At 37.1% G+C, this 12,920-nt stretch overlaps 1 protein-coding gene and 1 non-coding gene across 3 annotated transcripts in view; one reads left to right on the top strand and one right to left on the bottom strand.

The window, feature by feature from the left end:
• DPYD (dihydropyrimidine dehydrogenase) overlaps positions 1-12,920 on the bottom strand; it is an 882,445-nt gene that overhangs the window by 678,633 nt on the left and 190,892 nt on the right. The gene's annotated exons all lie outside the window — the stretch shown is intronic.
• Positions 7,666-7,772, top strand: LOC122437456. The gene has a single exon (XR_006268281.1). It is a non-coding gene; the product is annotated as a U6 spliceosomal RNA (small nuclear RNA).

Below are 12,920 nucleotides of genomic sequence, written 5' to 3'. Positions count from 1 at the left end.
TGTCGTCCCCTTCTCCTCCTGCCCTCAATCTTTCCCAGCATCAGGGTCTTTTCAAATGAGTCAGTTCTTCGCATCAGGTGGCCAAAGTATCGGAGTTTCAGCTTCAACATCAGTCCTTCCAATGAATACCCAGGACTAATCTCCTTGAGAATGGACTGGTTGGATCTCTTTGCAATTCAAGGGATTCTCAAGAGTCTTCTCCAACACCACAGTTTCAAAAGCATCAATTCTTCAGTGCTCAGTTTTCCTTATAGTTCAACTCTTACATCCATACATGACTACTGGAAAAACCATAGCCTTGACTAGATGGACCTTTGTTGACAAGGTAATGTCTCTGGTTTTCAATATGCTTTTCAATATGCTTTAATATTTATAACTTTCCTTCCAAGGAGTAAGCGTCTTTTAATTTCTTGGATGCAATCACTATCTGCAGTGATTTTGGAGCCCAGAAAAATAAAGTCAGCCACTGTTTCCACTGTTTCCCCATCTATTTGCCATGAAGTGATGGGACCAGATGACATGATCTTAGTTTTCTGAATGTTGAGCTTTAAGCCAACTTCTTCACTCTCCTCTTTCACTTTCATTAAGAGGCTCTTTAGTTCTACTTCACTTTCTGCCATAAGGGTGGTGTCATCTGCATATTTGAGGTTATTATTTCTCCCGGCAATCTTGATTCCAGCTTGTGCTTCCTCCAGCCCAGCGTTTCTCATGATGTACTCTGCATATAAGTTAAATAAGCAGGGTGACAATATACAGCCTTGATGTACTCCTTTTCCTATTTGGAACCAGTCTGTTGTTCCATGTCCAGTTCTAACTGTTGCTTCCTTACCTGCATACAGGTTTCTCAAGTGGCAGGTCAGGTGGTCTGGGTTACTTTATTTATATGAGATATAGCCAGCACAAACAAGTCAGATAATACAAAGCATACATGTATGACACATAGTGTGTGTGCATACACCTAGACTTACATGTACACAAATATTAATTACTAAGTGATCAGATCTGCTTGTTTGTACAAAGCCTTTAAGTTATTAACCCAGAAAGCACAGCATAGAGATTAAAGAACAAGTTTTGGGTTTTGATGTCCACATTTAATTCTTGACTTAGCTTTACTGGTGTTAAGACGTTAGGTAAATGACCTAACCTCTCTGAGGATCCGTTTTCTCATATGCAAATGGAGATAATAATTTATACCTCAGAGGTTTGTTGTGAGAATGTTAAAATATTACACACTTACACCAAATAGTATGTACTCCTTTAGCTATTTAACAGTCATTCTCAATAATTCTCAAAATTCTCTGAAAAGTTATGTATTGCTTTCTCTCCTTTAATGTGAAAGGGGTCAGTGAAGAATCATAGTATGTTTTATAGTTATTTACATATATTAAACATATATATTTAAACATATATTTAAATATATTAAAGTGGATTTCTGACCAACATGAACATATGCTTTAAATCTTCATATTCTCCTTATGAGATTTCAGAAGAAGCAAACAGTATTTACATTTCAGGAAAATCAGAGAGCCTTCTCAAACAGATACTTATGATGGAGACTGCAGAATAAGTAGGATTTTACCATGGACCAATGAGTCTACCAGAGCTTAATACTGAGATCAAGTTTCAGATGCATATGTGGTTCTCCATATTCCACATAGCAGCTACTATACAAGGTGCATTTAACCTGCCCAGTAATATGGCAGGAATAAATGAGAGGAATGAGGGGATGGAATGAGGGGAAAAGAACATCTACTGCCTAATATCATTCATTAAAAAAAAAAAAAACAGACTATGGGTTCAACCAGGGCAGAGAGAATAACCCATCATTGGTTCTCCGTATCTATGCTTGAAGCTGGCACATGTACAGTTGCTCACAGATGCTTATGGAAAATTCCTGTTACTGCATTTCTTCAGGGATCAAACTGCTAAAATGCATGTCAATCTCATCAGCGATCCAGTGTTATTTATACAGAATCCTTTCCTCTTGAGGCTTCTTGTTGTTTCTTTATGCTAATAGTATGAGGCAAACATACTCTCCTCCCCAAAATAAGTTAAATTAAAGATGATAGGTTGGGCAATTCAATATACTGTGAGGTTTGAGCTTTTGAAAAATGGATATATCCTAACTAAAAGTCTATCTTTGTATGAATGTATACTTGAGCAAGTAATGAAAGCAATGAGTAAATATGAGAATCTTTGTGAAAGAGGCTTTCCTTTCTTGCTGAACCACATATTACCTGTCAGTACTTCTGTATTTATCAATGCCTGTGTAAGGCATATTTCTCCCTTTCCCTTTTCCATTGCTATCACCTGAAGAGATGGTGACAGAGTATTTCTTACCCTCCAGGGTAGAGTAGCAATTTGCCCTAACAAAATATGCTACCTACGAACAAATAAAATATTTCCTTAGATATCTGTTAACAATTAAGAAAATATATATGATTTATATACCATTTAAATTTGAATAAGGTGATGGACAGGGAAGCCTGGTGTGCTGCAGTCCATGGGGTCGCAAAGAGACATGACTGAGCAACTGAACTGAACTGAACTGATTGAATATACATGCGATCACATACACTCATAATAAAGATCAATCACATGCTTAGTCTGGAGAAGGAAATGGCAACCCGCTCCAGTATTCTTGCCTGGAAAATACCATGGATGGAGGAGTCTGACAGGCTGTGGTCCATGGGTCACAAGGAGTCGAACATGATTGAGCAACTAACAACAACAACAACACCTTTAGTTAAGCATGTAGTCATTTTGAAAAATCCAAGATTTGCAACACATCTACAGTTTAACCTGCTATTATTAATTTAACTACAACAAGCCATATGTAATTATTTTTCAAACCAGCATATTTATTGCTAAGCACAGCTGTGGTTCCCCTCACATTCTAGACAGCTGTTACATGATGCTCAATACACTTTTGATCCTTTACAGACCTTAAAGAGAACAGGGTGACAGTACTGACAGTTTTTATTATAGCTTTCCTACTACTCAATAATCTTACTTCACCTGGACTATTTCCCCAGTAGTGTTATAAACTCTTTGATTTATATTGAGAATCCTTCCAGGCTTCTTAGAAAGAAGACATTCTTTTTCGTAACATATCCATATGATGTGCACATTATATTTTCAAACTTTGAAACACCTGTTATATGTTTATCTTAATGTCCATGAAGCCCCCTTAGGAAGGCCAACCAAAAAAAGTAATTTATATTAGTCATAGATGTTTTTAAAGCAAAATTTTCAGCAAATTTCAAAACTAAAAAAGCTTTATAATTTATGAATTTGCAGGTAATTTCAGGAAAAATATAAGAATAACAGTAATGTTGTCAGATTTTTATCTGATTTCTAATAAACATGTAAAAGAGAAACAAAGTCAAACAGAATAATCTATAAATAAAATACAATTCCCAGATATGTGGGATATATTGATCACAAAAAAGGAACATTTGTGTAAATATGTATGGAAGATATTGATTTAAAAATATACCGGACTTACTTCATGTAAAAGATAATTTTGTCCAGCATTTTTGTCTTTGTAAGTGAAACAGTTATTGCAATACTTGAGGTGATAAAAAGACAAATATGGAAAGCAAGCACCATCCTTGAATTTTCCTCCTATTGGTGCTAGCATTCAGTTTCATTGTAGAGCCCATAAAAATTTGTCTAAAAGCTTCACTTTATAAAAATAATGTCACTTCTCCTTATTTAAAAGTAAAAGCTTTAAAACATACTTAAAATTTAAATACTCATTCCTTTTACATAGTTAAATCTATGTTGATTACCCTAAGTAAAAGAAAACCGCATTCAGCACAAAAAAATTTTAAGTAAAAGAAAACTGCATTCAGCACAAAAAAAATTTAAGTATTACACACAATCCTGCTGATCTTTTTAAAACCCATAACTGATTATGACATGCTCTTGCTTAAAAGGAGAACTGGCATCGAGTACAGTGGCCTTTGAACTTGGCCCCGGCCGACTGCATTCCTCCAGCTCCAGCTGCAACAACTGACTGACTCTAGATCTCTGTATTTCTGTGACCAGGTCATCACTTTTCAACCTCTGTGTATTCCAACACTATCTTCCCTTGCCTAAAGAGCGGCAGAATTCATCTCCAATGTCTCTCATGGAGCCCCCTGGTTCTTACCATTTTCATCTGCCAGAGCACCCTGTGGATTCCTTTATGAAAGTAATGATCACACTGGACACTAACAGTTGATTTTCTGGCCTCTCTGAATCCTTCTCTACTGAGAAAATGGTAGCGTTCCTTGTCTTTGTTGTAGGTCTGCTTGGAAATAAATTAATTTTAAATTGGCTGAAAAAGCCAACCAGAATTTTGGAAATGTACCAGTCATTTTTTTTAATGATGGGAAAATAATTTTAATAACTTCCTTTCAAACTTATGTAAATAATATATGTTTACAGTAAAAGATATTTATATTTGTTTCAGTTTATCTAGTAAATACGTAGGAGTTGCCATATGTCAGTTGTAGCCTATGTGTTTTATAAATACTAACCCATTTAATTTTCATAACCACTCAGTGAGGTAGACATAAATATTAATTCACTATGGCTTTATGAGAATCTGATGCGGTAGAAACTTTTTATTCTCATTTTAAAGATAGCAAGGCACAAAATTTTCTTCTCTGATTTAGGTGTGAAATATTTTATTGTCTATTTCTGTGATCCTGGTGATCATTAAGCTAACAGACATAAAAGGAATGAAACTGGGTCATTTGTAGAGATGTGGATGAACCAAAAGTCTCTCTACAGAGTGAAGTAACTCATAAAGAGAAAAACAAATATCACATATTCATGCATACATATGGAATCTAGAAAAATGGCACAGAGGAACCGATGTGCAGAGTAGGAATAGACACACAGACTTAGAGAATGGACATATGGACATGGGGTGGGGAAGGGGAACTGTGATGAATTGGGAGATTGGGACTGACATATATACCCTTCCATGTGTAAGACAGACAGCCAGTGGGAACCTGATATACAGCACGGGGAGCTCAGCTCCATGCTTCGTGGTGACCTAGAAGGGTGAGATGGGGGAGGGGGAGGCCCAAGAGAGAGAGGATGTATGTATACATGTAGCTGATTCACTTCATTGTACAGCAGAAACTAACATAATATTGTAAGGCAACTATACCCCAATTTTAAACAAAGTTAAGAGACATTTCTCAAAGGCCTGTGATTCCCAATTTTCTCTTCTAAAATCATAATAGTGTATGGTAAAGTCAGGGCTTGCCTCCAGGTTGTGGACTGGAAAGCCAGATTGAGGACTCTTATCCAGGTCTGATGTTCTCCAAAGTCAAGACTGTGGGTATCATAATTTCATTTCTGCAGTAGTTTCCATAGTGATAGTCACAGTGAGAATTTGAGAAAGTTTCTGATACAATAAAAAAACCATATATGTTGTAGACCTTCTTATACAATATATGCCACACATGGCTGGTTTCAAATGCAATTTAACAAAACTCCTTATCTGCTTTATAACATACCCAGCAATAATACTTACAGATCATGTAATCCTTTACAAAGCATTTTTTATACTAAACTACCTACAGAGATCACTAAGATTAATCTTATCAATAAAAATACCAGATAGATAAAGGAAAACAATTAGAAATAACCTAAAGATATCACTAACATGAGTCAAAATAGATAACATGTATTCAACATCTACAATCATTACCAGTCTAAAATCTTTCTGTCACTAAATAGCATTTGCAACATTATATATTAGATAAAGAGACTCCAGGTAAGATCAAAATTGCTCCATTAAAGATGTTGTCCAAACAAACAAACAAACAAACAAAAAGATGTTGTCCAGTCCACTATTACTTCCCACTAGGTTTTGTATAGAGTGACTTAGACACTATTTCAGTCCTTGGGAGTTTAATGTCTAAGAGTCAATGATGACATCTCACATGAAGAATATGGAGAAATTTCAGGAAATTAATGAATATGAGAGAAAAACAGATAAGAATATAAATGTTTAATCTTCTTAATTTAATTCATATCTTAAGGTGGACCAGGGTTTCAGGCAATAGCACTGCCTGGAAATGAACTAATGTGATGATAGTCTGATCATTATTAGAATATTTTGAAAAAAATTAGCCTAGAAGCCAAAGGATACAATGTTCAGATATAATATCTTGAACACAGTCACCAAAATTAGCTGCCTACAGCATATTATTTAAACTCTAAAAGCAGGAAAATAAAAAACTAAAGACAAATCATATAAATTTTTGTAAACACAGAAAATTCCATTGACTACACTTCTAATCAAATTCCTTACGATACAGTGAAAGTAACAAATAGATTCAAGGGATTAGCTCTGATAGAGTGCCTGAAGAACTACGGACAGAGGTTTGTGACAGTGTACAAGAGGACCATCACCAAGAAAAAAGAAATGCAAAAAGTCAAAATGGTTGTCTGAGGAGGAATTACAAATAGGTGAGAAAAGAAGAGACGTTAAAGGCAAAGGAGAAAAGGAAAGATATACCCATCTGAATTCAGAGTCCAAAGACTAGCAAGGAGAAATAAGGAAGCCTTCTTTAGTGATCAGTGCAAAGAAACAGAGGAAAACAATAGAATGAGAAAGACTAGAGATCTCTTCAAGAAAATTAGAGATACCAGGGAACATTTCATGCAAAGATGGGCACAATAAAGGACAGAAATGGTAGGGACCTAACAGAAGCTGAAGATACTAAGAAGAGGTGGCAAAATTACACAGAACTATACCAAAAAAAAAAAATCTTCATGACTCAGATAACCATGATGGTGTGATCACTCACCTAGAGCCAGACATCCTCTAGTCTGAAGTCAAGTGGGTCTTAGGAAGCATCCCTATGAACAAAGCTACTGGAGGCGATGAAATTCCAGTTGAGCTATTTCAAATCCTGAAAGATGATGCTGTGAAAGTGCTGCACTCAATATGCCAGCAAATTTGGAAAACTCAGCAGTGGCCACAGGACTGGAAAAGGTCAGTTTTCATTCCAATCCCAAAGAAAGGCAATCCCAAAGAATGCTCAAACTACCACACAATTGCACTCATCTCACACGCTAGCAAAGTAATGCTCAAAATTCTCCAAGCCAGGCTTTAACAATACATGAACCTAGAATTTCCAGCTGTCCAAGTTAGGTTTAGAAAAGGCAGAGGAACCAGAGATCAAATTGCCAACATCTGTTGGATCATCAAAAAAGCAAGAGAGTTGTAGAAGAACATCCACTATTGCTTTATTGACTATGCTAAACCCTTTGACTGTGTGGATCGCAATAAACTGTGGAAAATTCTGAAAGAGATGGGAATACCAGACCACTTGACCTGCCTCCTGAGAAATCTGCAGGAAGGTCAAGAAGCAACAGTTAGAAACAGACATGGAACAGACTGGTTCCAAATTAGGAAAGGAGTACATCGAGGCTATATATTGTCACCCTGCTTATTTAACTTCCACGCAGAGTACATCAAGTGAAATGCCAGGATGGATGAAGCACAAGCTGGAATCAAGTTTGCCAGGAGAAATATCAATAACCTCAGATATGCAGATGACACCACCCTATGGAAGAAAGTAAAAAGGAACTAAAGAGCCCCTTGAAACTGAAAGAGGACAGTCAAAAAGCTGGCTTAAAACTGAACATTCAGTGCTTGCTTTGGCAGCACATACACTAAAATTGGGACGATACAGAGAAGATTGGCAAGGCCCCTGAACAAGGATGACATGCAAATTCGTGAAGCGTTCCACATTTTTTGGACACCTTATCTTTGACAAAGGAGGCAAGGATATACAATGGAGAAAAGACAATCTCTTTAACAAGTGGTGCTGGGAAAACTGGTCAACTACTTGTAATTTTGGACACCTTATCTTTGACAAAGGAGGCAAGGATATACAATGGAGAAAAGACAATCTCTTTAACAAGTGGTGCTGGGAAAACTGGTCAACTACTTGTAAAAGAATGAAACTAGAACACTTTCTAACACCATACACAAAAATAAACTCAAAATAGAATAAAGATCTAAATGTAAGACTGGAAACTATAAAACTCCTAGAGGAAAACATAGGCAAAACACTCTCTGACATAAATCACAGCAAGATCCTCTATGACCCACCTCCCAGAGTATTGGAAATAAAAGCAGAAATAAACAAATGGGACCTGATTAAACTTAAAAGCTTTTGCACAATGAAGCAAGGTGAAAAGACAGCCTTCAGAAGGGGAGAAAATAATAGCAAACGAAGCAACTGACAAAGAATTAGTCTCAAAAATATACAGGCAGCTCATGCAGCTCAATTCCAGAAAAATAAATGACCCAATCAAAAATGGGGCAAAGAACTAAACAGACAGTTATCCAAAGAAGACATATAGATGGCTAACAAACACATGAAAAGATGCTCAACACCACTCATTATCAGAGAAATGCAAATCAAAACCACAATGAGGTACCATCTCACACAGGTCAGAATGGCTGCTATCCAAAGTCTGCAAACAATAAATGCTAGAAGGGGTGTGGAGAAAAGGGAACCCTCTTACACTGTTGGTGGGAATGCAAACTATTATAGCCACTATGGAGAACAGTGTGGGAATTCCCTAAAAAACTGGAAATAGAACTGCCATATAACCCATCAATCCCACTGCTGGGCATACACATGGAGGAAATCAGAATTGAAAGAGACACATGTACCCCAATGTTCATCGCCACACTGTTTAAAATAGCCAGAACATGGAAGCAACCTAGATGTCCATCGTCAGATGAATGGATAAGAAAGCTGTGGTACATATACACAATGGAATATTACTCACCTATTAAAAAGAATGCATTTGAATCAGTTCTAATGAGGTGGATGAACCTGGAGCCTATCATACAGAATGAAGTAAGTCAGAAAGAAAACCCCAATACAGTATATTAACACATACATATGGAATTTAGAAAGATGGTAACAATAACCCTATATGTGAGACAGCAAAAGAGACACAGATGTAAAGAACAGACTTTTGAACTCAGTGGGAGAAGGCAAGGTGGGATGATTTGAGAGAATAGCATTGAAACATATATATTATCATATGTGAAATAGATCACCAGTCCAGGTTTGATGCATGAGACAGGGTGCTCAGGGCTGGTGCACTGGGATGACTCAGAGGGATGGGATGGGGAGGGAGGGGGGTTTGGGATGGGGAACACATGTATACCCATGGCTGCTTCATGTCAATGTATGGCACAAACCACTACAATATTGTAAAGTAATTAGCCTCAAATTAAAATAAATTAATTAATTTAAAAAAAAACCTAAGCATTCAAAAACTAAATCATGGCATCCAATCCCATCACTTCATAGCAAATAGAAGGGGAAACAATGGAAACAGGGAGAGACTTTATTTTCTTGGGCTCCAAAATGACTGCAGATGGTGACTGCAGCCATGAAATTAAAAGATGGTTGCTTCTTGGAAGAAAAGCTGTGACAAACCTAGACAGCAGATTAAAAACCAGAGACATTACTTTGCCAACAAAGGTCCAGCTAGTCATGTATGGATGTGAGAGTTGGACCTTAAAGAAAGCTGAGCGCCAAAGAATTGATGCTTTTGAAGCATGGTGTTGGAGAAGACTCTTGAGAGTTCCTTGGACTGCAAGGAGATCCAGCCAGTCCATCCTAAAGGAAATCAGTCCTGAATATTCATTGAAGGACTGATGCTGAAGCTGATACTCCAATACTTTGACCACCTGATATGAAGAACTGACTCACTGGAAAAGACCATGATGCTGGGAAAGATTGAAGGCATGAGGAGAAGGGGACAACAGAGAATGAGATGGTTGGACGGCATCACCCACTCCAACCAAGGGGATGGACATGAGTTTGAGGAAGTTCTGTGAGTTGGTGATGGACGGGGAGGCCTGCTGTGCTGCAGTCCATGGGGTTGCAAAGAGTCGGAAATGACTGAGCGACTGAGCTAACAATTCTAATGAAGACTGCTATAACACTGACAATGCTGTCACACTTTGTCACAAGCACCATTAAAATTAAGAAATTTAAATAAAGAATTTGAATGAAAGTAATAGAACTTAATGTTTGTGGTCTATGGAATCTTAACACATTATTGCCTTTGTTTTTTCATTCATTTCCTTCCTTCCCTTTTTTCTCAGTCAACAAATATCAATAGAGTACTTGTTCTTTGGCAAGGATTTGCAGTTTGCTGGGTTCTGGAGTAAGCATAATGAGTAAGACTTGGGTTCTGCCCTCAAAAAGGTTATAGTGGAGAATTCAGGCAAATAAGCACACATTCTCATATGATGAGGTCTTATAATGGAGAGGTGAAGGATGTATATAGTTGTCTCACTGTTCCCTCCTCTAGCTTCAGTTCCCAGTAGAATGCTAAGGACACAATAAACAGATTTGTTCCTCTAGGATATGTGTGTGTGTGTGTGTGTCTGTGTGTGTGTGTGTGTGTGTGTCTGTGTGTGTCTGTGTGTACTGAATAGTCAAAGCTATGATTTTTCCAATAGTCACGTATGGATGTGCAAGTTGGACCATAGAGAAGGCTGAGTGCCAAAGAGTTGATGCTGTCAATCTGTGGTGCTGGAGAAGACTCTTGAGAGTCCCTTGGACAGCAAGGAGATCAAACCAGTCAATCCTAAAGGAAATCAATACTGAATATTCATTTGAAGGACCGATGCTGAAGCTGAAACTCCTATACTTTGGCCACCTAATGAGAAGAGCATTGGAAAAGATCCTGGTGCTGAGAAACATTGACGGCAGGAGGAGAAGGGGGTGACAGAGGATAAGATGGTTGGATGGCATTGTCAACTCAATGGACATGAGTTCAAGCAAACTCCAGGAGAAACTGAAGGACAGGAAAGCCTGGTGTGCTGTGATCCATGGTGTCACAAATATTTGGATACAACTTAGCGACTAAATAACAAATATGCCAAGTAATACAGGGCTTATATAAAATAAAGGAACTGAAAGTATTTGCTACCTAGTATCTGGGCTTCCCCAGTGCTCACAGGTAAAGAACCTGTTCAGGAGCTGGAGGCAGGCAATGAGGGTTTGATCCCTGTGTCAGGAAGATCGCCTGGAGAAGGGAAATAGCAACCCACTCCTGTATCTCGCCTGGAAGTTCTCAAATCCCTGGGGTAACAAAAGAGTCAGACACAACTGGGCAACTAAATAAAAACGACAAATGAAAGTAGCATAGAGCTCTCTGCCCAATTACTTTTAGGTTCATCTCAATCACAAACAGATTGTCTCTTTCATCTGATCTCTCTTCTTTTACCCACACACCAGCCAGTAGGTAGTCATCACAAGACAATCCAATACCATAAAAGACAATATACTTTGATGGATTCTGGACTTAAATCTGGACTCTATCGCTCACTAGCTTTGTGATCTTAGAAGAATTATTTAAATAGTCTGTGCCCTCAGCTTCCTCATCTAACTTGCTAATTATAGGCTAGACACTATACCATTATAGGGAGGATTGCTTAAATTAATATATGTAAAACATTTAGGGCCTGCCACACAATAAAGGCTCAATGATACAAATCACTGTTATAAATCATTATTGTCTAGGAACAATAGAGAATGCAATGGAATAAATGAGTACTTCTTTTCCACAGCTACTGAAAAGCACAGTGTTATGATGTAACTGTACGATATAACTGTAAAATAATGTCTAATACACAGGTTACTGTGAAAATAAAATAAGACAATTAAGAAGAGAACCAGCAACAATGTCATGCTCATAAAAGTTGCCCAATAAATGATAATTTGAGAACATTTTAAAAAATATGAATATCTTCCAAACCAATTCAAGAAGAGTCTGTGGAATACAGAAGTGAACTGATATCATTCTGAATAGAGACAGAACATGTAACCATGAGATTATATGAAATAAAATATGTAAGATGTAATTGTTATGTACATCCATAAGTTTGATAATGAAAACAGCAGTCACATAACAAAGCCAAACATAAACTGATCTCTACAGATATGCTATTAGCATGATGGGACAAACTCAGCGATGATTTGGCAGTCTGTACCTCATTTGTCCCAATGATCTCTTCTTTAGTTCATTATAAATAGCTTCAGTGAGGCAGTTAGTAACCAATTCTCTATTTGTGTAGTCAGTGTAGACAAATTCATATGTACACAAAGAATAAAAAAAGGCTTTGGAACCTAGGGTGGTGAGAGTGGGAAGGAAGGTAAATGAATCTTGCTTTGTCAAAGGAAGAACCTCTGATAGAGGTATAACTTTTTGCTTCTATTATTTCCTACATCTAAAATGGATACCTTTTCAATACAATGAATGCATTTCATATGATGGGATATCTGAATTTTCTACTTTAAGTAAACAGAGAAACTCATTTTTAAATATTTTTAGAGAATAATTTTTCTTATGTACTACCTTTTTATTCAAGCTGTGAAATGCCCCACCTGCTCCTTCCTTGATATTTTTTAAGGTGAATTTTTCAGAACAATCTCATGGAGAGGAAATTGCTTCACAAGCTAGGAAGATATGAATCTGTTCTTTCAGAATACTGAGTGTATAAATCCTTTTTTATTGAAGAGGTGCTGTTAAAGTTCTATATGTAAGACAACAGTACAGTATTGATTTTGGTAACACTGATACAAAAGCAGTATCTTTAGATAAACATGCCATATTCTTCCTATTTTTCAGTCTTTGCTCTTACATTTCCCTCAATATAAAACGCAGGACTCCTCATTCATGTTCCTCTTCTGGCAAATTCTTGGGCATTCTTCAGGATGGAGCTTAGGTATCTCTCCTCTTGAGAAGCCTCCCTCAACTACCTCATTTTCCCCTCATAAAGGTAATTCATTTACTTCATATATCCACATTTTCATCTTTTACTAGATTTTTTTAAACTGTAAACCCAAATAGCCGATAGG

Source organism: Cervus canadensis, chromosome 2 (genome assembly GCF_019320065.1).
Source record: "Cervus canadensis isolate Bull #8, Minnesota chromosome 2, ASM1932006v1, whole genome shotgun sequence".
NCBI classification, from domain to species: Eukaryota; Metazoa; Chordata; class Mammalia; order Artiodactyla; family Cervidae; genus Cervus; species Cervus canadensis.
The sequence above is the reverse complement of the archived record's forward strand: the minus strand, read 5'-3'. Positions and strand labels throughout refer to the sequence as shown.